Source organism: Podarcis tiliguerta (assembly GCF_965153285.1).
Source record: "Podarcis tiliguerta genome assembly, chromosome: 3".
Taxonomy (NCBI): domain Eukaryota; kingdom Metazoa; phylum Chordata; class Lepidosauria; order Squamata; family Lacertidae; genus Podarcis; species Podarcis tiliguerta.
The window spans coordinates 104,758,548-104,785,789 of NC_139536.1; the positions used below are offsets into that span (position 1 = coordinate 104,758,548).

Below are 27,242 nucleotides of genomic sequence, written 5' to 3' on the forward strand. Positions count from 1 at the left end.
GTTGAGGAGGTGTGGTGTATAGCCTCCAATGTTCTGGGCAGAGAGGAGGTTCCCGGGCTAGTGTGCCTTTTCTTCTTTTGTTCCTTAATTACTTGAGGGATATCTTGAGTGATTTCTTGAGTGATTTCCTGAATCCCACTTAGGTGGGTCATTAGGTGTGGATTAGTTGCTAAAGCCTTCGTGTCTTGAACTCTTGAACTTTGTGAAGAGTTTTTCTGAGAAGATGGCTGTACTGCACTTGGTTGTGCTCTGGCTTGGCTTCGTGTATAGGGGCGAGCTGTGGTTTTGTGGCCTGTGCCAGCCAGATCTGTGTAGGGATTGCAGGGGGGTGCAGCATCCGGAGGTGCCACCCTGGTTTGGCTACTGGATGGTGTCTGTAATTTATCTGTGGAGAGGGTCTGGGTTTGGGTCTGGTGTGGTTGATTGGTGATGGCGTTCTGTGTGCCTCTGGATCTGGTGTCAGATTTTGTGGGGAGGGCTAATTTCCAGATGTCTGGCAAGCGGGATGTGTCGTCACGCTTGTTCATGTTGTGAGGGTGTTTCTCTATCTCGATGGCTTCCATGATTATTCTCTTGTGGTGATGTTCCATGTTAAAGAGCAATTTGGAATCTGCAAAATTAATTTCGTGTCCTGTTTCTTTCATGTGTTGGAAAAGAGAGGAAGTTTTTTCTTCTTTTTTGACGGCATTCTTGTGTTCTGCGATCCGTGCATTTATTCGTCTGTTTGTTTGTCCAATGTACGTGGCTGGGCAGACTTTGCAGGGTATTTCATAGACCCCTTGGTTTTCCAACTGAATTTTATCCTTGGGGTTTCTGAGGATATTGGCTATTTTTTGGTTGGTGCAAAAGGCTGTTTTGATATTGTGTTTATGGAGGATTTTGCTAATTTTATCTGTAGTGCCCTTGATATAAGGAAGGAGGGCTATGCCATTGTTTTCTTCTGTGTCTTGGTTTTTGGGGGGTGTTTCTTTTTGGATTAGCTTCGTAACCCTGTTTTGCTGGTATCCATTGGCAATTAACACATTTGAGAGATTCTGTAACTCAGTTGTCAAGTGGTCTTCGTCAGCCAGGCGTTTGGTTCTGGAGATGAGAGTCTTGGCTACGGAGTTTATTTGTGCAGGGTGGTGGTGTGATTGTGCATGTAAGTAGCGGTTGGTGTGTGTTTTTTTCCGGTAGATAGTGTGTCCTAGGGAGCCATCAGGTTTTTTGTAGATTAGGACGTCAAGGAAGGGAAGTTGGTTGTTGGCTTCTATTTCCATAGTGAATTGTATTTTGGGGTGTAGGCTGTTGAGATGTGTGAGGAAGCTATCCAGTTTTTCCTTCCCGTGTGGCCAAATTACAAAGGTGTCGTCAACATATCTGAGCCAAAGTTTTTGTAATTTGTAATTTGTAATTTTGTAATTTGGCCACACGGGAAGGAAAAACTGGATAGCTTCCTCACACATCTCAACAGCCTACACCCCAAAATACAATTCACTATGGAAATAGAAGCCAACAACCAACTTCCCTTCCTTGACGTCCTAATCTACAAAAAACCTGATGGCTCCCTAGGACACACTATCTACCGGAAAAAAACACACACCAACCGCTACTTACATGCACAATCACACCACCACCCTGCACAAATAAACTCCGTAGCCAAGACTCTCATCTCCAGAACCAAAATATATATATATATATATTTGCTTTCGTAGATTTTCACGGGTACAGGAATGCAGGTTTTGGTGTCCTCGGGTGTCTTCCCGTGTAAAAGTTGGGGTGTCTAGGCGACGTTTCGACGAGGTCTCACTCGTCATCTTCAGGCTGGTGCTTTCGGCTTCTTGTTACTGGAACAGAGCAGGATCTTAGTGTTTGAGTTCCTATAAATACTGTTGAGGAGGTGTGGTGTATAGCCTCCAATGTTCTGGGCAGAGAGGAGGTTCCCAGGCTAGTGTGCCTTTTCTTCTTTTGTTCCTTAATTACTTGAGGGATATCTTGAGTGATTTCTTGAGTGATTTCCTGAATCCCACTTAGGTGGGTCATTAGGTGTGGATTAGTTGCTAAAGCCTTCGTGTCTTGAACTCTTGAACTTTGTGAAGAGTTTTTCTGAGAAGATGGCTGTACTGCACTTGGTTGTGCTCTGGCTTGGCTTCGTGTATAGGGGCGAGCTGTGGTTTTGTGGCCTGTGCCAGCCAGATCTGTGTAGGGATTGCAGGGGGGTGCAGCATCCGGAGGTGCCACCCTGGTTTGGCTACTGGATGGTGTCTGTAATTTATCTGTGGAGAGGGTCTGGGTTTGGGTCTCATATATATATATATGAGAAAATGCAATTTTCCACTAACAGCATCCAGGAGCAACCACTGTGGCTTCATTGGTATTCTAGGTCAATTATGGGAAACCTTAGAACCAGGATCAAATGTTGTCCTCCAGGCCTCTCTATCTGGCACTGGGTGCTTTCCTCAACCCCTACAGCCTATCTCATGACACCACCTTCCTTGAGTGTTTTTACCTGCCTTGAATGTCGATAATGCCGCTTGCTTGTATGCCTGGATAGAGATTTCTTCTTCGTGGCTGAGTAAGATTGTCTTCCATGAACACAGTCTTAGCAGTGTGTCTGTAAATGACTGTGGAGGCCAATTCTGGATCCACACACTTCCTTCCACAGTAGAGACAAAGGTTTCCAGTCAGGAGTTGATCATGGTGAGGATTTGCCAAATGTGCCTTCTTCTTAGCTCATTTTTCCTTTTCGCCCTGAGTTCGTGTTTCTTCAACGTCAATGACACCTTTGGTAAAGGCTGTTCTCCAACTGGAGCACTCGCAGGCCAGTGTTTCCCAGTTGTCCGTGTTTATACAACATTTTTTTTAGATTTGCTTTGAGAGAGTCTTTAAACCTCTTTTGTTGTCCGCTGGTGTTTCGCTTTCCATTCTTAAGTTGGGAATAGAGTACTTGCTTTGGAAGACGATAATCAAGCATCGGAACAACATGACCAATTCAATGAAGCTGGTGTTGATGAATCATTGCTTCGATACTGTTGATCTAAAAAGGCCTGTGTGAGTGTGTGACAAAACTAGCCTACTGCACAAAGTTGGCATCTACATTTGTTGCTCCAACCTCTTTTGTCTCGGGCCTTGCCCCCCACTGGCAGGTGGCCCCGGAAGGTTAACCAGAAGGCAATGCGGCCCTCGGTCTGAAAAAGGCATCTCCCCACTCTTGTAGTTCACCCAGGACTAGATTAACTGTCATGGCAGGAAACCTTAAAGTATACTGTCTGAACAAATTGAAAGCTGTTCCAAGAAACTAGTTAGGTGTGCTCTCTCAGCACTCCAGATGCCGGGACTGTCATGAAAACCCTTAAGCCAGCATGACTTCTCCCAATATCACGCAGAGTGCCAAATTCTGCAAGCAGGGAAAGGGGATAGGGAAGTGTGGGGCAGGGAGAAGAGGGGGCCGCACAGCCCCTCACAGTGGTGCAGTGGGACCCATGGGGAGAGGAGTGAGGCACCAGCTGTTTCCACTGTGCTCCTCAGCTCCTCCGACTGGTATGGATCAACACATCAGACTACAGCGATGGTGATGACAGAAGCAGCCTAAGGGGACCTAGCTCACACAGTCACATAGGAGGCCCTTCGACAGTCATGGCCACCAACTATAGAGACTACACTACTGGCATGGAGGTGCCGCCTTGAAACATCTGGTAGAGGTGCCTCCTCTGATGCCCAAGGTAGGATGCTGGAAGTTTTACCATGTATCATCTAAGTCTCTCTCATATAACCAAGACATTTGCTGGTACGGTATTGTTACATACTGCACCTGGTAACAACCATTGGGGCAGCTCAGTCAGCCACATCCCTTTCCTGTATTCCTCTGCCTGGTTTCCTGTAACCCCACTTCTCTCAGTGAGGGAACCACCAGAAGGCCCTCAGCGCTGGATCTCAGTGTCCCGGCAGAACGATGGTGATGGAGACGCTCCTTCAGGTATACTGGGCCGAGGCTGTTCAAGGCTTTAAAGGTCAGCACCAACACTTTGAATTGTGCACTGCCGTTGGCAGTGTGTGTATATCAAGGGTCTGGGGAGGGGTGACACTGATGTAAAATAGAAACAGGGCATTTTTCCAGCCAGAACTCACAGGAACTCAGTTCCAGCACCTCTCAGTTGTGTGCCGTTGCCATTATAAGAGCACAAGGGAGGCATTCATGGTGAGTTCCGGCACCTTTTTCTAGAAAAATAGCACGGAATAAGATGTCCCTGGACCATAAAGAAGGCTGATCGCCGAAGAATTGACGCTTTTGAATTATGGTGCTGGAGGAGACTCTTGAGAGTCCCATGGACTGCAAGAAGATCAAACGCATCCATTCTTAAGGAAATCAGCCCTGAGTGCTCACTGGAAGGACAGATCGTGAAGCTGAGGCTCCAATACTTTGGCCACCTCATGAGAAGAGAAGACTCAATGGAAAAGACCCTGATGCTGGGAAAGATGGAGGGCACAAGGAGAAGAGGACGACAGAGGACGAGATGGTTAGACAGTGTTCTCGAAGCTACAAACATGAATCTGACTAAACTGCGGGTGGCAGTGGAAGACAGAAGTGCCTGGCGTGCTCTGGTCCGTGGGGTCACGAAGAGTCGGACACGACTGAACGACTAAACAACAACAACAAGATGTCCCTGTTTTCATCTGAGAAATGTTGGAGGGTATGTTATGCATCTTCTAAGCATCCCACTCCTCCAAAGAGAAGGTGGGCTCCAGACTTAGATCCACTGAAGTCAATGGAACTTAAGTCACATGGATTTCAGTGAATCCACTCCAAGTATAGCTTCACCTACATCCAATCCATTGCCAAACCTTCATTACTGTCATACCTTCATCTTGTGATAAGAAGGTTAACAACCCTGGGCAAGCCCCAAATCCTGTCCATGACCACGGATGCTCATCTCTACTCTTAGACTCTCGGCTGTCTTACAGAAGAGTTTGAGCATCCGGCTACGGATTCTTTCCCAACCAAAAGTGAATCAGACAGAATTGGACAGAAGGTGAGTTTGAGCAAGCATCTCCAGAAGCACCTAAGATTGCGCTGCGACATGTTGGTATGTCTGTGCATATTTCCCTATATAAGCAAGGTATTTTCTGCTGAACACCAGCCCCTTGGAGTTCAAAAGAAAGCTGTAATGATAACCAAGGGCAAGCTCTAGTCTAGTCCGTGTGGTGTTGTAGCCTTTAAAAGCTTCAAATTGCACCACTATGAACGCGGCTTCTGGTGGACTGAAAAGATGGATTCCATTCATAAAATTTAATGACTGTCCTGCTTTCTCTTGTTTATGGGGTAGCGGGCGTGAAAAACAGCTCAGTTTAGCTCTGATGACATTTTCATACAGGTCGAAGGGAAACATGCAAAGAGAGTTGACAACCTGACATAAAAAGGGTGCAGTTGTTATGTTGCAAATGCAGGCACAAGTTTTCGAAGTGAAAACAGTAACATCTGATTCTTGTTCCGCGGGCATACTGTGACTCGCAGGGAAATTGGATCTACCTTTCATCCCAGTTCTTTTGAGCAATAGAGAACAGATGACTCAGTGATTTATTATTTGTTTGTTTCCTTGTGGTATTCTGTGCTGCCCTATAAGCAAAGTTCTCCAGGTGACCTACATAAAAATCAAGGACTATGAACCATAAAATCATTTTTTAAAAAAAAAAAATATTTCTAGTATTTCTCACCTTACCTTCTTCTCCCAGGGTGGGGGTACATAAACTAATATATAATCACAGAGCAGTACATAATGAGCAGCTCATAAAAGCAACAAAAGCGTAACACAGATGCAACTGTGACAATTTAAAGCAATTACAATATAAAACACATCAGAACAGAGATTAAGCAGTTAAACTAAACCTCTCAAGATTCATTTTAAAGCCTAATATGTTTCTTTCTGCTCACATTTTTTGGCCAAATTACATTACAGAAATTAAGGTGCACATCGGATTCGGTGGCACATTTACATTCACCAGCAAATACTTTTTTATTATTTCAAGGTTCTGAAAATTGAGGTGCGTATTAGATTTGATGGCGCATTAGACTCAAGTAAATACGGTTACAGCAAACCATAGTTAAGAAAGACCATGGAAATTTGAGCAGGCACAAATCCATATCCCTATTTTGATTACTAATCTATGGTTAAGTGCTTGGCAAGCGTTTCCTCTACATCAGCTTTAAGAAGAAGCATTAGCATTTTGATGGAGTTGACACTTCATATGTGACGATTCCCAGATAAGATCCTCCCCCTACCTGGCCTGATCACCTTGGCAATGCTTCCCCAGGTGGGATTGGGCAACTGGCTGAGGTAGGCGGAGACCTCCAGGTATCCCACCTGGGGAAGGCGAAGCCAAGCCTGCGCTAATGGTGCCGCATAGGGTCCAGGGGGCTGTGTGCGACCACGCAAAGGGCACCCCCCATTTAATGTGGGGAGTGGTCATTAGCTACATCTAACTGTTTCCCCTGTTAACTATTCTAGGGTTAACAGGGTTTCGGTTATCTATAGATTCTACCAGGCAGTTTTTCAAATGTTCTGAAAAAGGAAGCTTACCTCTTAAGAGCATTCCATGAGTCAGAATTTCCTGGAGCAACAATACAATGAAATTTGTCTGGAGAGGATTCGGGGGGGGGGGGGGGGAGTAAGAAAAAACACCACCATATAATATGAACATTCCAAGGCCAAATAAAATACTTTTTTAAAAAAATCACATTAACTAAAGGGAGTCTTCCTAAAGATGATTCCAACAAAGCCAGCAAGTGCTTGTTAACAAGATGTTTTTTTAAAAAATAAAATAAATAAATCTGTTCATATCAGACATTATCTTCCCACATGTTTGGGAGTCATTCCAGATTCTCCAACATGCGGAAAATACTTTGTGCAGAGCACATGGAAAAGGATACTGTTCTCAGAAGGCTGGGGAGTCTGTGGGCTGATGGGTGGTGAACATAAGTCCTTTTGCTCCACTTGGAACATAGCATCAAGACCTCTCTTCTATTAATTAAAAAAATGCCCTTCCTTTATCTATGCATACTATTCTTTAAGGTTGTTAATCATCTAATAATTGCCACCATGTGCTGCTGCTTCTGTTCCAAAAACATTCCTGAGAAACTCTGCCAGATTTTGCTACATGTTTCTTCAAAGGAGATAACTGTGATTTTTTTGCCATGATGACATATTGAGCGAGAACTAGGGGTGAGTCAAGTATTCTGTAACAAACGTTTAACTTTTTTGTGGGTAGTGCCATTATAGAGTTTAGACACCAGGTGGAACTGGATTTAGTTGTATGTGGACAGAGAAAGGCATGTCCCCTGTCTGTTCTGTTCTTGTTTAAGGGAGACAATAAAGTTCTTGTTGCACTTCATGACTTAGGTGTTCTCTCAGTCTTCTGTGGCAACCTTCAAATGAAACCCTATGTTGCTCATCTTATCTCTTCTTCATCACTTATTTGCAGTTCTGGCCGGGGTGACTTGAGTTTCACAATGCTGTTTTGCTTCATTTCTCCTTCCTCTGTGCCAGAGAGATGGCAGGAAGGAATGTTATCCCTCTGATTTGGCTTTGAGACATCAAATACAATTGGTTATTGGGTGTCTTTATGAGCCAAATGCAAGCAGGGTCAGTGCTTCCTGCCCTCACTCTGATTTGGCTTCATGACCATGCCATGTAGCCAATCTGATTTGTCTTCTTTGGTGATATCATAAAGCCAGTTCAGAGTGAGGATTGGTAGCGCTGCTCTCATAGGGAGACATTATGTTCCAAATCAAAATTGGCTAAGTTTTGATGTTCTAAAGCTAAACCAGAGGCCTTTATTTCTCAAGGCAGCACTGTGAAGGTGGAAGGAAGAGGTGGATGCTGGAAGTGGTTTCTGAATCGCATCACAATACTTTCAAGAAGGGTGGCCTGGGGTGGGGGGTCAGGCATAAACTGGGCTCAACTTCAGGCTGCAAAATGCCTTGGGTCAGCTTGAGGAGAAAAGAAACAAAGAAAAAAATAGCCATCAGCAGGTAAAGATGGTGGTGTAATATCTGCAAACAGTTGTGGAAAATGATTTGAGGTTTATTTTGTGGCATTCATTTACCCCGATCATTAGGTAAAGGTAAAGGGACCCCTGACCATTAGGTCCAGTCGTGACCGACTCTGGGGTTGCGGCGCTCATCTCGCTTTATTGGCTGAGGGAGCCGGCGTACAGCTTCCGGGTCAAGTGGCCAGCATGACTAAGCTGATTCTGGCGAACCACAGCAACTCACGGAAACACCGTTTACCTTCCCGCCGGAGCGGTACCTCTTTATCTACTTGCACTTTGACGTGCTTTCGAACTGCTAGGTTGGCAGGAGCAGGGACCGAGCAACGGGAGCTCACCCCGTCGCAGGGATTTGAACCACTGACATTCTGATCAGCAAGTCCTAGGCTCTGTGGTTGTACCCACAGCGCCACCCGCGTCCCTACCCCGGTCATTACTTTTAAGTTAAAAGATTATCTGAAGCAACCATTTTACTCAGTCATGAATGTCCCACACATTTACAATGTGCACAGTTAATCCTCAAGCTGGGACAACTGAGGAAACTACAATTCCCATCACTCATGGTCATTAGCCATGCCAGTTGATAGGAGCTGGAGTCCAGCAACCTCTTGAGGACACTATGTTGGCTGTTCTGTGCCCTTAAGTGCTATGTGGATGTGACATACATATTTTTAAAGTGCTGTATCTATTGAGGACTTTTACATTGAGATTACCAGTTCAGAAATACTCTGTGGGGAAGGCATAATGCCAGGCCCCCTGGGAAACAACCAGCTTGCTTCTCAGCCTTGCTTACTACCACACTCTGAGCTGTTTAGTCCCTTAACGCAACACACGTGTTCTTATTTTCATCTGCCAAATGTTAAGAGGCCATGTGAGCTTTGCTCTGTCTTTGGCTACCACAAGAAGATTCTCGAGGGACACTGGGAAGCTTTCTTGACTTGAATTGTGGCCTGGCATATATTCTTTAATCCTACACAGGGAAAAGAAAAGTAACTCTTGACAAGAAAAGAGTTTTCCCCACCAGCCCTTTCGGCTGTAAGTACCTGACACATTATCACTACCTCTGTCAAAGTTCATCCCTGATAGCTGCGTCAAGTGGAGGAGAGAAAGAAAAGAGACACCCCCGTTGAGAAAAAGAAGAAGAAAGAGATTAGAGTTGTCCTAATGGCTCACCTCTTAGATGAAGCCTCACACATCACCTGCCTTCAACCCCTGGAATGTGGAATTGCTTAATCCACATGAGAATAAACTTGACAGCCTCTAACAGCCTCTTGCTCAGCTTCTAGCCTGCTATGAAAGACTTTAGCAAATGCTCATTTATTTGCCCTGGACCAGGAAATAATTCCAATAATTCCAATAATATGAATAATAGTAAATTAGCTAAGAAGGAAGTCCTGAAAGAGTATTCACATAGTGTGTAAGTGGGCAGAGGCCATATGTCTTTCCTGTACTTTGTCTAACCACTGAGCCTCTGGGACTTACCAATCAGAAGGTTGGTGGTTCAAATCCCTGGAACAGAGTGAGCTCCTGTTGCTCTGTCCCAGCTCCTGCCAACCTAGCAGTTCGAAAACATGCCAATGCAAGTAGATAAATAGGTACCGCTGTGGTGAGAAGGTAAACAGTGTTTCCATGCACTCTGGTTTCCGTCACGGTGTTTTGCTGCAACAGAAGTGGTTTAGTCATGCTGGCAACATGACCTGGAAATCTGTCTGCAGACAAACGCTGGCTCCCTTGGCCTGAAAGCGAGATGAGTGCCACAACCCCATAGTCACCTCTGACTGGACATAACTGTCCAGGGGTCCTTTACTTTTACCTATATAGCCTGTATACTTTTGAAACAAAACAGGCATCCATAGTAGCAGTAGCGAAGGGATCCAGATGTATACTCAATAGCCCAACCTCATAGGCTGCCTCAAAACTGAAGATGATCAGGTGTGGTCAGCAGCAATGCTGAAAGGACAGGTAAGGGTTGGGGCTTTCTAGCAGCTGTTGTTTGTGGTCCATGTCTGAACTGGTAACCTTTACAAGTAGGTGGAGGCATCCATCAACATGTCTGCTCATTGATTGCTACAGTCTGAGAAAGAACCACATGATCCACTATTCATAGGTTAGCCAGGAACACACACACACACACACACACACACACATGGAAGAGATGAGGGAACCTGTGATCCTCCAGATGTTGGATTCCCATCAGCCCCAGCCAGCAAGGCCAATGGCCAAGGATGATTAGCATGGTCACCCAATCCATGGGTACAAATAACCCATGCAAATTTGTACTCTTAATATTTAGGCCCTGGGATTTTTTAAAAGTTGCATCTCTGAAATTTGATCTCCACTGACAGACGTCATGGTTTCCTGGTTATTTAGGATGGGGCTGGGGAAGATGTTGAACTCCAACTCCCACCATCCCTAGTTAGGACAGCCAAAGGTCAGGGATGATGGGAGTTGCAGTCCAATGATATCTAGAAGACCACAAGTTCCCCAGCCCTGGCATAGAAGGATAAATTGCAATGAGATCATACATCCAATCCTGCCTGCACACTGAAGCATTAATTTATGCCTTTGCCTCAAAGAATCCCTAAACAGTCATTCTTTCTATAACTATATTTTGGCATGGAGGACCAAATGTTTTCTGTGCATCTTCCTGTTCTTTTCAGGCATCACTCAAGGCTGGAGGCCCTCAATGAGTTTCTGGAAAGGACGGTGACATCTGGAGATGTAAATTATAATGGTTGTGTTAAGTATGATTGCTTGTAAAAGTCAAAATGCTGTATTATTGTTCTGTGGTCCACAACCAGGCTAGCGTCTCTGCCTCCCCCCCCCCCCAACTTTCTCAAGGATCTCTCAGAGGAAAATAATGTCTGTATGCCATTTTCTGACATTCTTGCTATAAGATTTAAAATGCCTACTGTTAACTGAAACCAGTGGCATTTTTTGTTGAAGGTGGTGCCAGAAATATTAATAGATTTCAGAAACTTTCCTGGTGGTAAAAAAAAAAGTCTATTTCATAGCGATCCAGCAACACAGACGCAGACTTTATGTAGTGTTTTCTTCTCCTTAAAAAAATAAATAAATTAAAAAACACCACCCAACACTGCTTTCATCTTCACATTTTTGAAACCACAGGTTAACTTGTGAAGTCTGATTTTCAGATGACAATACATATTGGATGAATGAAAGGAAGGTCTAACAAATGGCTCTGTACAGTATGCACATACTTCTCTTTATATTTCAATATGTACAACCATAATAAGCATTGAACCGGGGACCAACTCAGCTAGAGAAAGGATGTTGAATAGGATCATATAGGACTAGCTAAACTCATGCATTTGAATCAGCTGAAGCCTAAGGTCGCCTTCCTATCGTCCACCTGTTCAGTTGACTGTATTTGATGGAGCTGATGTGTGGATAATCCTACCTTGTAGACCATGGGCTGCGCAACCTAAAGAGGAGAAGGGGAGTGTCAGATTCATCACTGCAAACCAGTAACTCCTTTCTTATTTTTCACTATCCTGGCTCCAGGCTAGCAAATCTCAACTCAGGACACCTATGAGACATTTGTACAAGTGCCCCTGAAATGCCCCATTTGGGTATTTCTGATTGCTGCTGCCAGCGGTTGTTTTCTCCCTACCTGGTTGCAGCTGGCGCCTCTACTGGTAAAACCAGGCAGAGAGGCACATGTCACCTTATTCCTCCCACCCTCTCCCCAGCGATCACACAGCGGGGTAAACTTGTGCCAAGTTATTTGTACCCAGCCCTTTAAAAAAATCTTCCAAGACCACCTTTACAAGACAAATAAAGATGCAACAATATAACAGTGTTAAAGATCAATACTGCAATACAGTGGCACCTAGGGTTACAGACGCTTCAGGTTACAGACTCCGCTAACCCAGAAATAGTACCTCAGGTTAAGAACTTTGCTTCAGGATGAGAACAGAAATTATGTTCTAGCGGTGTAGCAGCAGCGGGAGGCCCCATTAGCTAAAGTGGTACCTCAGGTTAAGAACAGTTTCAGGTTAAGAACAGACCTCCAGAACAAATTAAGTTCTTAACCAGAGGTACCACTGTACAATAATACTGCAAGACAATGAAGATTAATACTGCAAGACAACAAAAACTAAAAGAGCAGATAGCAATCCCTGGTGCCTCTGGTCCTTGATCTGAAGATAGATTCAGGGCTGAACAGCACCATATTCATGTAGAATAGTCATGTAGTCATGATGGTGCCCTTCAGATGGTCCTATCATGCCTGCCCATTGGTCATGTTGGCTGGGGCTGATGAGAGCTGGAACCCAGCAACATCTTGAAGTCACTGCACCGACTACCCCTGTTGTTGGGCATATGGCCTGTCACTGAGTTATGGCCCTTTCCTGCTGTTCAGAAACAAGCTGGGGGCAACCACTTGAACCACGTGGAAATTAGTCGGGTGGAGTTGGAAAAGAACTAGTGGAGCAGCTGCCTATGGACTACAAATCCTTAGCAAACCAAAATCAGCTTTTAAAGGTTTGAGCAGTGAGGAGTGTGATCTACATGCCAAGTGACAAGGCCAAAGTGGGCAGGCATTTCTTGAGCCCGGAAGAACATTTACTGGTATTCGGGGTCTTCAAAGAATCAGCTGCAGTGTCATCCTTTTTAATGCCTGCCGAAATCCTGTTCTCCTTCAGCTCTTGTCTATCTTCCCATTCCTGGTTCTCGTTAATCAAACCAGGCTTTCTTGCTAATGTTTGTTTATATTCTCGCTGTCACGGCTATGGAAGACCAGAGGCACGGGGCTGGGGGGTGGGGAGGAACCAAGTGTTTTGGCATATTAAACTCTTTCTCCATTTGTTATTAATATAATTTGCAGAACAGTTACTAGAGGTCCAAAGCCATTCATGGGGGGGGTGCTCTCCCTCCCTTTCCTTCCACCAGAACCCACAAGATAATAAGAGGAGGCTCCAAGAGAGGTGTGGATCGCCCACAAGAGGTCTGAGCGCCATCGTGTATTTTTACTGGAAGTCTCCTAACTAGCCAAAACCTTTGGAAAGTCATGACACTAATTTGGCAAGGCACTATCTCTGTCTGCTTCATTGAAAACATCTTAGACAGCATAATAAATAAAATGCACTTCATTTTCAGGGTTTTAAACTTGTCTTTCTCTTGGCCTGCAGTCTGTCAGCAAGCAGAGATTAGAAAATTGACTGGAGCTTAGCAAATTTGGTTCAAGAGAAATCAGATAGGTAGCAGGGGAGAGGAGACATTTACCAAATGTATCCCCTTCCAGCCACCCCTGCGCTGAAGCTTTGCCAGCTAATGCATTAAACACAAGCGCGATGAAGCCTCTGAACCCTGCCATCCACCGGCTTGGAGAGGCTTTGCTCTAGGATGCACCGTTAAAAACGTCAAGAGAGACTAAGAAAGAAGAGCATGACATGTGTCTTGTAAACTGCTACCACGCTAAATTCATCTAGCAACTGCACTCCTTCCAGGACAGAACTGAAACAGGCCCATTTCCCACACTCCCCCTTGCAGTGCCAGGGAGCAATTTTCTGGCACTGCTGAGAGACATGGCCCTTCAGGACCTCATACATTCTCTGAGTCTCGGGGCCAGCCTGAGACAGACTGTGCTGGTCCCAAGGGTTAACAGTGCGATGAGGTCCGAGTCCAGTCTGAGGTCGAGGGTGCAGTATGGAGGCTGTCCGTCAGAGCTGAAGCTGGGTCCAAGGCAGGGAGTCGGGTGAGGTCAGGAACTCTGGCAGAAGAGCAGGACAGGGTGCAGGCAGGAACAGGCTACCAACAATGTTGCTCCCGCAACCTGGGACTGGGGCTGGCTGGCTTTTATCTGCCCCGAGGCATTAGGGTGGCCCCGATCCACTGGTGACTCGCCTCTCCTGGCCTGGAGGCGAGCACTCCTCCTGCGGGAACTTAGTTCCCTCCACCTCTCTGCCCTGAGCCTCTGCAGCTCAGGAGAGGCTGGAGGGTTACCGGACCCAGAGGCAACCTCAGCTTCCCCTGACGGGGCTGAGAGTGGAGCACCTGCAGGCAATGGGTCCTCCGTCACCTCAGGAGCCAGAGCAGACTCAGCTGGTGCCTGCACCTGAGGATCCAGCACAGGTGAAGACCCTTCAGGCTCAAGCCCCAGCCCTGGCTCAGCTGGTTCTGGAGGCGGGGACTCCGGTGCAGGCTGGGATTCCTCAGGTTCAGCCTCCGAGTCCAAATCCCAGGCCATTCACTGACACAGTTTTGCCTGATGACCCCTTCCATTCCAGATCCTGAATGGATTGGCAGTTGAATTTTACTTCAGCACCGGTGACAAACAGGACGGTATCCACCACCACACTGGAAGGCAGCAGACAACCTTCAGGGATTCAGGGCAGGTTGCATTTCATGTATGGCTCTGTTCCCCAACACCTCACTGACAATCCATGTTCCCAGAACCCCCTAGACACTCGCCACCTGGGGCAGCTGCCTCAGTCTGTAAAATGTTAGAGCTGGCCCAGTTGTGCCGCGACTTCCTTCTAGCATCAGTCTTGTTGGGGTGGATCGTGCTACTTCAGACAAATGCATAAGCTTGTCTGCTCTGATACTGGGCACCCCCTTGCCCTCTCCTGTCTCACTTGATCTCTGTAGGTTCCATCTCAGGCACTTTGTAGGATCTCTTCTGCTTCCTCTCCCTGATGACCATTAGGCATCTTGTCATGGGGATGCTGGGGCTGCTGCTTATAGTGTTTTCTTCTTGGTTTGCTGTGCAGATGGAAAGATCTGCGGGAGAGGACCCTTCAGAATTACTGAATGGTGGCACAACAGATATGGCAGGAATGGAGGAAATGTGCTCCTCCAGGTTTTGATGGACTCCCATCATCCCCAGGCATCATGTCCTATGGTGAGGGATGAGTTGTAGTCTAGTAACATCTGGAGATCTGTGGAGAGCCACCACTACTGATATATAGGAACAAGAAAAAGGAAGTCATGGTAAGATGAACTGGCTACATCATTTTGAAGATGTATTAGGCCAGGAGGCAGAACCCTCATGTCAAAAATGGGGTCTCCAGGGCAAGTGTCTTCACCCTATACAGATGTGGGGTTCACATTAGACCATAAAGCCTGGTTCACCAGCATGTCAGGGGAATGGAGAAGGATGGAAGGAAGTGTAAAGAAGGCCCTCGCCATGTTGTGGTGTACTGGAAGAAAACATGGGAGACCAGGGTTCATTGAACCATGAACCTAAGTGTGTGACTGTGGGCCAGTTGCAGTCTCTCAGCCTAACCTACCTCACAAGGATGTTGTGAGAATAAAGGGTGGGGGGAAGAACCATGGATAACACCTTGAGCTCCTGGGAGAAAAGATGGGCTAGTTAGGTATAAACTAATAAAATGAAAATGATCTTTTGCCCTACCGCCATCACTGTCGATCCAATCACTATTTGAGAGGTTAGTGAAGGGGTTGGGAGAATGTGTTTTGGAAGTGTGTAGGCTGGTTGGGAGAGTTTTTAGCAATGGACAGTGGGGAAAACCAAGAATTCATCTCCAACTCAGAATTTCATTTCAGCCATATCAGGGCTTTAAAAACTCACCTCTCATTTGAAGCAAGCTTCTACAAGTCCCTTAATTTCATACTCTAGTCTGGGTCAGAAGAACCTTCACCAGCATCTCTTTCTTATCAGTTGGTGGCATTTTCAAAATGAGAGGCTGTGTCCTCTTCAACCAGGAAAACCACACACACATTTACAAGATGTTCCTAAGCATTGACACGCCCCTTCCCCCTTCCACCATTTCAGTCTCTGCCACCCAAAAAGTCAGTAACTTGAAACACTGAGAAAATCTGTTTCTTGCTCACAACAGGTTTGGGATTCTACTAAACAGTGCACTGCTATCTGATCGAATCGGGATTGTCAGGCGATGGAGAGCAGCTGGAGACAAGGCTGCGGAATGAAAAAGTAGAAAACTGCCATTTGTATCTGTGTGCTTATTTGGCTTAGTTTTAAGCACATTTATTGGTGCATTAGTTCTGCTCCTAAAGGAAACAAGAGTCCGAATGTAAAATGATACGAAAGACATCGAAAAGGACGTGGGCTGATTATAAACTCGTACAGTTGGCATCTTTCCCAATAATACTCTTACACAATCCCCACTTCCAAGCAGGAAGTGGGATGTTTCAGGGGCAACAGCACTAAGTCCAGACATTTCCTTTGGATCAAAGAGCACTGGAGACTGAGGGTGTTCTTAAAATATTTTCTTAATTCACAAATACTATTATTTTATTTTATTTAGATTTCATAGGCTGGCTTTCCCCCCAAAAGGGAGCCTTATTGCAGCATATAACAAACTGATTGTGTGTGTGTGTGTGTGTGTGTGTGTAATTCAAAAGATAAATACCGAAGAAACCAGAGGCCTTTCTCCTGGGCATGGTCGGCCAATTGGTGCCAAAGAAGGATAGAACTTTCTTTATGTATGCCACAACAGCAGCAAGAATACTTATCGCAAAGTATTGGAAGACACAAGATTTACCCACCCTGGAAGAATGGCAGATGAAGGTGATGGACTATATGGAATTGGCGAAAATGACCGGCAGAATCCGAGACCAGGGAGAAGAGCTGGTGGAGGAAGATTGGAAGAAATTTAAAGACTATCTACAGAAATATCATAAAATTAATGAATGTTAGAATGATGTTGGATTGAGGTTAAAGGGTTATTAGTAATAATGTGGTGAAGGAATATGGAAAAATGGAAGGTTAAAAAGACGAAAAACTAAAGGTATAATATACTAAGATAAAGATAAGGATAAGATAGAGGGAAGGGATTTGCTGACTAAATAATTGAACTGGAATACAGAGAGGGGAGGTGTGGGGAAGTCCGGGAAACAAGCAAATGCAAGAAATACTATGAAACTTGAATTGTTTTTATTTGTTTTTTATTTTTGTATTTCTCTTTTTCTTCTTTTATGTGAAAATCTTAATAAAAAACATTGTAATTCAAAAGATAAATAAAACAACAAAACATTTTTTAAAATGGAGGTGCATAGAGAATCAGGATTCAGCAACAGAACCAGACAAGAATATGCAAGCAGGGCATAGTGGAGGCAAACAGGCACTCCTGCAGAGCCACTGAAAATGTTAAGAACACAAGAGCCTATCTTGTGCATTCTCCACCCCTGAGGCTGGACCCAGGTGCTTCTTTCTAACTCTAGTTAGAAAGTTTTGCTTCTTTCTCTCTTTATTCAAACGTCAAACTGCTGTTTCTCATGCACAAGTTCTGCAGAGCCTTTGTCTTAAGTCACAACCCTATTGTCAAATGACCGCTTAGGGGACCATCCACAGTAATTGGTTTGTTTGAGGCGGTGGACATAGCCAGGTGGGGTTCAAGCATTTAAACAATTACAGTAGGTTAAGAGGCAAGAAGGGATGCGGGTGGCGCTGTGGGTTAAACCACAGAGCCTAGGACTTGCCCATCAGAAGGTCGCGGTTCGAATCCCCACGACGGGGTGAGCTCCCGTTGCTCGGTCCCTGCTCCTGCCAACCTAGCAGTTCGAAAGCACGTCAAAGTGCAAGTAGATAAATAGGTACCACTCTGGCGGGAAGGTAAATGGTGTTTCCCTGTGCTGTTCTGGTTCGCCAGAAGTGGCTTAGTCATGCTGGCCACATGACCCGGAAGCTGTACACTGGCTCCCTCGGCCAATAAAGCAAGATGAGCGCCGCAACCCCAGAGTCGGCCACGACTGGACCTAATGGTCAGGGGTCCCTTTACCTTTAAGAGGCAAGAATGTGCTTCAAGAACCCTAGGTTTCTGAGACTGACAAGAAGGAATTTTAAGAGATGGACCCTTCACTGTGGGATCCTTGCTCATGGAGGTTCATCAAGGTGTCTCGTCTCTCTATAGTATCAGGCTAGTTAAAAAGCATTTAATTTTGATAAAACCTTTTGAGAGGGGTGTCAATTGCCAGTATTGTTAACCTGCATTTTGTGTCCTTTGTCCTGGGTTTCGGTTGGTGCTTTTAATTTGATGTTTTCTACCAGTGGTTTTAAAAGGTCCCCCCCCCCACCCGCTTAATTGCATTTTGAAATTTTTATGTAATCCCCCTTGAACTGAAATGTGGAGTAGAAAACAATTGATCGATCAAATGAATAAATAAATGGAAACATTCAGGAGAGACTATTAAAAGAAAAGGGTAAAACCTCAGCGCCTAGGACTTGCCGATTGCATGGTCGGCGGTTCAAATCCCTGCGGCGGGGTGCGCTCCCGTCATTCGGTCCCAGTGCCTGCCAACCTAGCAGTTCGAAAGCACCCCCAGGTGCAAGTAGATAAATAGGGACCGCTTACTAGCGGAAATGTAAACGGCGTTCCGTGTGCTGCGCTGGCTCGCCAGATGCAGCTTGTCACGCTGGCCACGTGACCCGGAAGTGTCTGCGGACAGCGCTGGCTCCCGGCCTATAGAGTGAGATGAGCGCACAACTCTGTCAAGAATGGCCCGTACGGGCAGGGGTACCTTTACCTTTTTATTAAAAGAAAAGAGGGAGAACTCCCTGAAAGAGTAGATGTATGAAATAAGAATGTGAAAGGTAGAAGAGAATAAGGAAAAAATCTGTGTCGATGATGTGTTGGGTGTGTGTGTGTAGAAGACAGCAAAATTGAGACACGACATATATCGTCAATCTGCCTTTTTCTGGGTGCTTTCCTAATCCAAACGTACAAGGAAACCATGTTTTTCTTTTTAAAAGTGAATCATCTGTGGGTAGGAGAAATTATAGCTTTAAATTATAGGGGTGGTGGGAAAGTCTGTGAATTCAAACTAACTTTACATATTTAATTAGCAGTTTGAGACATGTCAAAAACCTCAAAACCCACCAAGTTCACCCACCCCAACTACTGGTACTGGCACCAGTAAATATATTTAGGGCCAGATGTTGTGTCAGTCAATGGGACATCCATAGACATAACATTCAAAAAGTCCTCATTGCACTTTATTCTCCCTCTCCAAAATCCTTCTTTATTATTTTCATTACTATCAGGAAATAGCAACAGTGAAGTCAAAGGAGGGGATACAGTCGACTAGTATGAGTCATAGTCGCCACTTTATCTCCCAGCCACACAGAGATGCAAATGGTTGTAGATGACAGGCAAGGTCTTTTGTATTTCTCTCTATTCCATGACATAAAGGTAAAGGTAAAGGGACCCCTGACCATTAGGTCCAGTCGTGACCGACTCTGGGGTTGCGGCGCTCATCTCGCTTTATTGGCCGAGGGAGCCGGTGTACAGCTTCCGGGTCAGGTGGCCAGCATGACTAAGCCGCTTCTGGTGAACCAGAACAGCGCACAGAAACGCTGTTTGCCTTCCCGCTGGAGCGGTACCTATTTATCTACTTGCAGTTTGACATGCTTTCGAACTGCTAGGTTGGCAGGAGCTGGGACCGAGCAACGGGAGCTCACCCCGTTGCGGGGATTCGAACCACCGACCTTCTGATTGGCAAGTCCTAGGCTCTGTGGTTTAACCCACAGCGCCACCCGCGTCCCATACATGATATACTTATTTCTAATCAGCCTTTTCCAGTATAAGTCTCCTCTGAAGATGTACGTGGAACGTGTCACTTCTTGTTTTTTGATTTGCTTTGTTTGTGTTCAGGTGGTTTGGCAGCTGAATGAGAAACCCCTTCCCCCCCCCCTTTTTTTTTGCTTTCATGGGATCAAGGCTGCAATCCCATAGGGTGTATTAGAACTCCCTTTCTGGGATCAGAGAGAGAGAGAGATTCAGTGTTAGATCCACTTTCTGCCACAGAAATCTTCAACATCCTGGCTCAGCCAGCACAGGCCAGTTCACAGGCGATTTTTTTTTTTGGGGGGGGGGTGTTCAGGGCAGACTAGGAAACAACTAGGATCCAAAGTTATCTCTGCCAAATGACACCACTCATTGTCCCAACTGGGGAGATATTTACACCAGCTCAGGAGTTCGCTTTTATGGGAAACAAAATGCCGCTCAACAGGGCAGGATTGCAAAAAAGCAACCCACAAAATAGAAGGAGGAGTCCTCTGGTCTTATGTCTGAGAGCCATCTAGATCTTAGCATATGGAAGTTAAGCCACTTTTGGTCCCCACCCCCCAGAGCCAGTGGTGTTGCAATGGGGGGGCAGGGGGCGGTGCGCCCCAGGTGCCATGTCCTTGGAGGGGGGGTGACAAGAAGGCACCCCGCGGGGGCTCGCGGGAGTGCGAGCAGCCATCGTGCTGCCGCAGCCACATGTGGAAGATCCTCCGTTCATGGCTGCAGCCGCGAGCCAAGGATCCTGGCACCGGCGGCAAACCTCTATGTACAGCACATGTGCGGCGTCACTAAGTACGGCACATGCCGCCGGCGCCGTTTGAGCACCGTACAGATGGCGGTGGGATCCCTCCATCGCTGCTACAGCCACGAGCAGAGGATCCCAGCACCGTCCATATGGCGCTGGAGCGGTGGTGCCGGCAAACCGCTATGTACAGCGCATGTGCGGCATCGGGCGCATGCATCGTACATAGTGATGCTACACATGCACCCTACGTAGCGACACCCTGCCCCAGGTGTCACAACACCTTCGTTCGCCCCTGCCCAGAGCTACCTCAGGACTTCAACCCACCTCTGTGTTTTGCAAAAGTGATTGTGAGAACAGAATACTGATTTTAGCTGCAGTGGGATAATATGAATGTCTGCAGCACGTCAAGGATATTGGAACATCAGAAATGGATGAAAAAGAACGAGGAGATTAAAATGATATTAAAGTGCATTGCTCAGTATAATTTGCTCATATTTTCAAGTCTCACTGCTTTCTCCGGGATTCTCCCCTCCTCTCCATACCTTCCTCTCATTAGCATGGGTCACAGTTCATGCTTGGCATGTGCTTTCCATAATACATTTCTTGCACACTTTTCAGGAATATTGATTTGCTATTAATTCCCCCTCTCCTCCCACAGCATGCTATTCCAGAGGTTCTCCCAATACCCCCCCCCTTTTCAGCAGCTGCAAGGGGGGAAAGTGAGAGGGAAAGACCCTTTGCACAATCAGAAATCCTTATGCAGGGCTCCTGCTGACAGGATTCATGAATTAAATGCCAGCTACGGTTTTCCTTTACATCTGAAGCTAGCCTATGAACGATGGCTGCATCGCAAGAGAATGTCACAATGTTATTTGACTATTTCTTAAAGCTGAATGCCTAAGGAACCTTTCCAGAGTTTATGCCAAACTTCACAAGCATCAAAAAGCATGGCTGGGGTGTGAAATTTGGACTGAAGTCCGTTATCTTGACATGCCCATCTCCTTGATCCTAACGTAGTCCCACTTTGACTAACGAGCTGGAAAGTAAACATCTTCCGGTTACTTGTCTTTCTCCTCAGCAGGTGTCACCATTAATTCCCAACCAATATCCTCTTCTCACTGAACAATCTCACCCCCCGCCCTAGCGGAGCTCCATCCGTAGTGCCTCCTTCCTGGAAAGGAAAGGAATATACACAAAGGCATCACCGTAAATAGAGGGCTCTTAAAGCTAGGCCAGCAGCTTGGGAAAATCCATAAATGACCCAAGGAAAGCTTGAGATAAAATTCCAAACATCTCGTAGAGAAGAGAACCACCCCAAGCAAGGTGTATGAGCCGTTATGTACAATCAATCAAATCTTTATTACGGTCAGAGACTAGCATAAGTTAATAAATGTGCACAATTTCTTGCGCATAGTGTTTGCTGAACACAGGGGATTATGGGAAATATAATTTTCTCAATATTTCAGTCTTACAATAATTCAGCTGAAATGAACTTGAGTTTCTCTCTCCAAAAACCTGATATTGTTTGAGCTGGGCTAGGTTTCTATGTCAAGGGCAAAAGCTTGTAAATTCAGATCTCCGCCACACTTCACTAGAGTGGCCCAGTTTTACTCCATGCTTGCTAATCCCAGACCTTCTCTGAACCACTTTAAAACATATGAAAAAGCCTTTGTTCCCTGATAAACAAGGAGCAGCTGAGAGAGAGTCCCTGGGCAGTCATTCTACATTCTTCTAGAGCAAATGCCGAAGGTTCACGGAAAAGCTTTCTTATCAAGGAGAAACTGCTTTAAAACATTGCCAAATTAGGCCCCAGCACGTCAAACAGGGGCAAGAATTTAAAGCTATTTTTTACTCCTGAAAATATCCAGTGCCTCTCATTTTCTGGGGCCAAAGAACCACAACATTACCATCTCTAATTATTAAAACTACAGAAACACTACTTGTGTTAAGTCTCAAGAAACGAGAGGCACTGGGCACGTTTAAGGCCCTAAAAACACATTTCGCCAATTTCTCACCGGTATCAGTTAATATGGCCACAGACTGTAATACCACAGAGTTAATATATGTAGGATGCGGGTGGCGCTGTGGTCTAAACCACTGAGCCTCTTGGGCTTGCCGATCAGAAGGTTGGCAGTTCGAATCCCTGTGACGAGGTAAGCTCCCGTTGCTCTGTCCCAGCTCCTGCCTACCTAGCAGTTCAAAATCACACCAGTGCAAGTAGATAAATAGGTATCACTGTGGCAGGAAAGTAAACAGCATTTCCGTGTGCTCTGGTTAATGTCACGGTGTTCCATTGCACCAGAAGTGGTTTAGTTATGCTGGCCACATGACCCGGAAAGCTGTCTGTGGACAAACGCCAGCTCCCTCAGCCTGAACGCGAGATGAGCGCCACAACTCCATAGTTTCCTTTGACTGAATTTAACCATCCAGGGGTCCTTTACCTTTACTTTTACCTATAATTAGTTACCGTCTTTAGATAACTGGGCTGTGCGCACACCTTATATTTAAAGCACATGATTTTCCTCAAAGAATATGAGGAGCTATAGATTACTTCTCACAGAGACCCCTTAACAGGACTGAGGGTTCTTCATCATTGGTATAAACCATGGGACAAAAATAATGTGAAGGCCTGCTTAATTGTTGTAAGGTATGTGCCCATTCTCCTGCCAACCTAGCAGTTCAAAAGCACGTCAAAGTGCAAGTAGATAAAGGTACCACTCCGGAGGGAAGGCAAACAGCGTTTCTGTGCGCTGCTCTGGTTCGCCAGAAGCGGCTTAGTCATGCTGGCCACATGACCCGGAAGCTGTACGCCGGCTCCCTTGGCCAATAAAGCGAGATGAGCACCGCAACCCCAGAGTCGATCACGACTGGACCTAATGGTCAGGGGTCCCTTTACCTTTACCTTTATGTGCCCATTAAGACAATGCATTCCTTTATTTTCTTTAAAAAATAGTAATACCCAGAGTCTGAGCTTGGTCTTTCTATGCCGTATATCCAATTAACGTTGTTGTTTTAAAAGCCAGACCTAGCTGTAACAGTTTTATACAAAGTAATAATTTACACAAGAGGAGCCAAGGTGATAGTACGGGACCCTTTTCAACCTATGTTACAGTTTAACTACTTTAAACACACCCAGCTGTGCAAAGTTCACTCATCCACTTCAGCGAGTAAGCTGAAGCTGAGATAAGCAGTCACATTTTTAATGCATCACCCAGTTCATTGGAGCAAGATTAAATCTCAAGGCTTTAGAAAGATCTGATGTTTATATATATATATTTTCTGTATGACTTAGGGTTGCCAGCCTTCTTCCTCCCATATGCCAGCCTTGTTGGGGGTCTATAGGATCTAACGTCAAGTGTCTCTGTGCCAATGGCAAGGTAGCAGTTCGGCATGACCCAGTCTTGTTCCCAAGCTGGGACATGACCTCTCTTTTCCACAAAGTACTGTCTGCCCCATTTCCACAGCACAAGAGGGTTTCACACAGAAGGGGGTAACTGGGAAAGGAGGCAGATATGCTTTATAAATATGCTGTAAGCCACCCAGAATGGCTGGGGAAACCCAGCCAGATGGGCAGGGTATAAATAAAATTATATGGATGGTGGCTAATGGATTGAGGTTGAATCCTGAAAAGACAGAAGTACTGTTCTTGGGGGACAGGGGGCAGGCTAGTGTGGAGGACCCCCTGATCCTGAATGGGGTAACCGTGCCCCTGAAGGACCAGGAGCGTAGCCTGGGAGTCAGTTTGGACTCACAGCTGTCCATGGAGGCGCAAGTCAATTCTGTATCCAGGGCAGCTGTCTACCAGCTCCACCTGGTATGCAAGCTGAGACTTTATCTGCCCGCAGACTGTCTTGCCAGAGTGGTGCATGCTCTAGTTGTCTCCCGCTTGGACTACTGCAGTGCGCTCTATGTGGAGCTACCTTTGAAGGTGACCTGGAAACTACAACTAATCCAGAATGCAGCAGCTAGACTGGTGACTGGGGGCGGCCGCTGAGATCACATAACACTGGTCTTGAAAGACCTACATTGGCTCCCAGTACGTTTCCGAGCACAATTCAAAGTGTTGGGCTTGACCTTTAAAGCCCTAAACGGCCTCAGCCCAGTATACCTGAAGGAGCGTCTCCACCCCCATCGTTCAGCCCGGACGCTGAGGTCCAGCAGTGAGGGCCTTCTGGTGGTTCCCTCATTGCGAGAAGCAGGGAACCAGGCAGAGGGCCTTCTCGGTAGTGGTGCCTGCCCTGTGGAACGCCCTCCTATCAGATGTCAAAGAGATAAACAACTACCTGACATTCAGAAGACATCTGAAGGCAGCCCTGTTCAGGGAAGTTTTTAATGTGTGACATTTTAGTGTATTTTTTGTCTTTGTTGGAAGCCGCCCAGAGTGGCTGGGGAAACACAGCCAGATGGGCGGGGTACAAATAATAAATTGTTGTTGTTGTTGTTGTTGTTGTTGTTGTTGTTGTTGTTGTTGTTATTAATGGCTCCTTTCCCCAGTATTTAAAATGTTGCTGGAATGACTTGGTGTCTCCAACAACAGGACAATTTGAATTACAGGGGTGTTCTGGGTTGATTTAAATGTCTAGCAGGGAAGTTTTTTGGAGAGGTTTGCAGCATTTCCCTAGCACAGGATGCCAACAACCCTCTCTGCAATGTACTGGGGGCTGTGGCATGGGGTCAGTGGGCACCACAGGGGCAGTTGCCCCGGGGACAAAATTGTTAGGGGCTCAAAATTTTGATTCCCAGTGCTGTCTCAATACAACTGCGTGCTTCCATTGCTGGGCTCAGTTGAAAATGGCTTCTCCCTGGGACCCAGTAAGTGACTTGCTCTTCTTTTCTTATCTCTGTGATCTCCTGGGTGACGCAGACGCTGTTAGGCAGTTGAATACGCATCCGTTGTCAGTCAATTTCCTTCCGTGTGGCCCTGGGCTCTAGCAATACATGCTACACCACTGCAAGGGGGATTTCACACAAGGGTTCCTGGCAGCGTTATCTCCTGTACCACTGAGACAACAACATGCTTGCAGATGGAATTGCAGAACTGTGCTACCAAGGAGCATTACATAGGCAGCATTACAAGCTGCATCAGTTGAATCTGGAGCAAGACAGGTGACTCAGGAACCTATCCAACTCAACCCTGTAAAAATAGCTCAGCCCAAAGGCTTCCTCTTCAGTCTGAGCAATTTGTCTCCTAACTAGAAGACACTCTCAGACAAAACTCCGGCTCGCTACCCTTTCCAATCGTATATTTAATATAATCAACCTTTGCTGGACCATAATTTAAGAATGTAAGAAGAGCCCTCTTGGATCAGTCTAAAGGCCTATTATTATTATTATTATTATTATTATTTATTATTTTGCTGCCAGGGATGGAAAATAGGTACTTGGGGGATTTTTGGAGACCAAAATAACTGGCCTGCATACCCTCCGACAAGTCTTTGATGAAAATAGGGAAATCCTATTCAATAATAATAATAATAATAATAATAATAATAATATCCCACCCATCTAACTGGGCCAACATGTATAAAAACATAATAAAAATATTAAATATTTTTAAAAACTTCCCTATTCAGGGCTTCCTCCTGTTGTCTTCTGAAGGTTGTATAGTTACTCATTTCCTTAGTTCTGGGGTCGCATAACTCTATACCCTCCAACATTTCTCCAATGAAAATAGGGACGTCCTAAGGAAAGGTGGTTACCGGGACGTGGGTGGCGCTGTGGGTTAAAGCCTCAGCACCTAGGACTTGCCGATCAAAAGGTCGGCGGTTCGAATCCCCGCAGCGGGGTGCGCTCCCGTCGTTCGGTCCCAGCGCCTGCCAACCTAGCAGTTCGAAAGCACCCCTGGGTGCAAGTAGATAAATAGGGACCGCTTACCAGCGGGAAGGTAAACGGCGTTCCGTGTGCTGCGCTGGCTTGCCAGATGCAGCTTGCCACGCTGGCCACGTGACCCGGAAGTGTCTGCGGACAGCGCTGGCCCCCGGCCTCTTGAGTGAGATGGGCGCACAACCCTAGAGTCTGTCAAGACTGGCCCGTACGGGCAGGGGTACCTTTACCTTTTAAGGAAAGGTGGTAAATTCTGGGATCAAATCAGAAACCGGGATGGCTTCTGTAAATCCAGGCCTGTCCCTGGAAAACTGGGGCAGTTGGAAGGCCTGGGATACCTTACACTTTGCTTTGTGGTGAAGGGTCGCTTTTTCAGGAAGCAAAGTATCTTGGACTAGCCCTGTGGGGCAGATTTGGCTAAAACGGGGGAGGGGAAAATCAGGAAGTGGGGCTTTGTAGATTTCATTAAATCCTTCCCCCACCTTGGCCCAATAGTTCAAGCCCTGTATGTGATTGCTAACAAGATAGGATGGTATGAGTTTCCCCACCTCCCCGGTCAACTCTTCATTCTCTGAAGATGTTAAATGTCCCTGTGACCTGGGAAAGTGGAATCTTAATTAGGAACTGCAAGTCGGATAGAGGGTTTTTCTTTTGCCTGACTTGTGAGACGGTGGTGGCTTATCCTAAAAGCTAAAGATGAAAAAGGCAAAGGTCATTCCAATCCGGGGCAGCTCATGTGCCCTCTCTAGAGTTCATAAAGCTTTCCAAAGGGTCTTTGGATTTTCCGGGATCAAAGGCTTCTGCTAAGCCTTTTGTAGGAAATCTGAACCCAGAAGGAAGAAAATCTTATCAAATGGATGGGTCCGCTCTAAGTAGATGGAATATAAGAAACTGCAGCAGTTGAAATAGGTCTTCCAATTACATGCCCACACAGTTTACATAAGTTGTGATGTGCTGCCACAATCTTTCAAATCAAAGAAAGAATAGGCACTTCTATTCGTTTTGAATCCTTTCTTCCAGAAATGTTTTTAATTATCATTTCTGTTGCAGGCTTCTGAGGATTGTATCCAGTAGCACCAAATGAACAAGGATGCTTACACACAGGTAATTCCTCATACAGTCATACCGTGGGAGTTGAATGG

At 45.9% G+C, this 27,242-nt stretch overlaps 2 long non-coding RNA genes across 2 annotated transcripts in view; both read right to left on the bottom strand.

Moving 5' to 3' along the window:
• LOC310673576 overlaps window positions 1-27,242 on the bottom strand; it is a 163,680-nt gene that overhangs the window by 15,817 nt on the left and 120,621 nt on the right. The gene's annotated exons all lie outside the window — the stretch shown is intronic.
• LOC310673574 lies at window positions 5,094-9,307 on the bottom strand. The gene is made up of 3 exons (XR_014509125.1): window positions 9,066-9,307; window positions 6,555-6,612; window positions 5,094-5,618 (listed from the first exon to the last, which is right to left on the bottom strand). It is a non-coding gene; the product is annotated as an uncharacterized lncRNA (long non-coding RNA).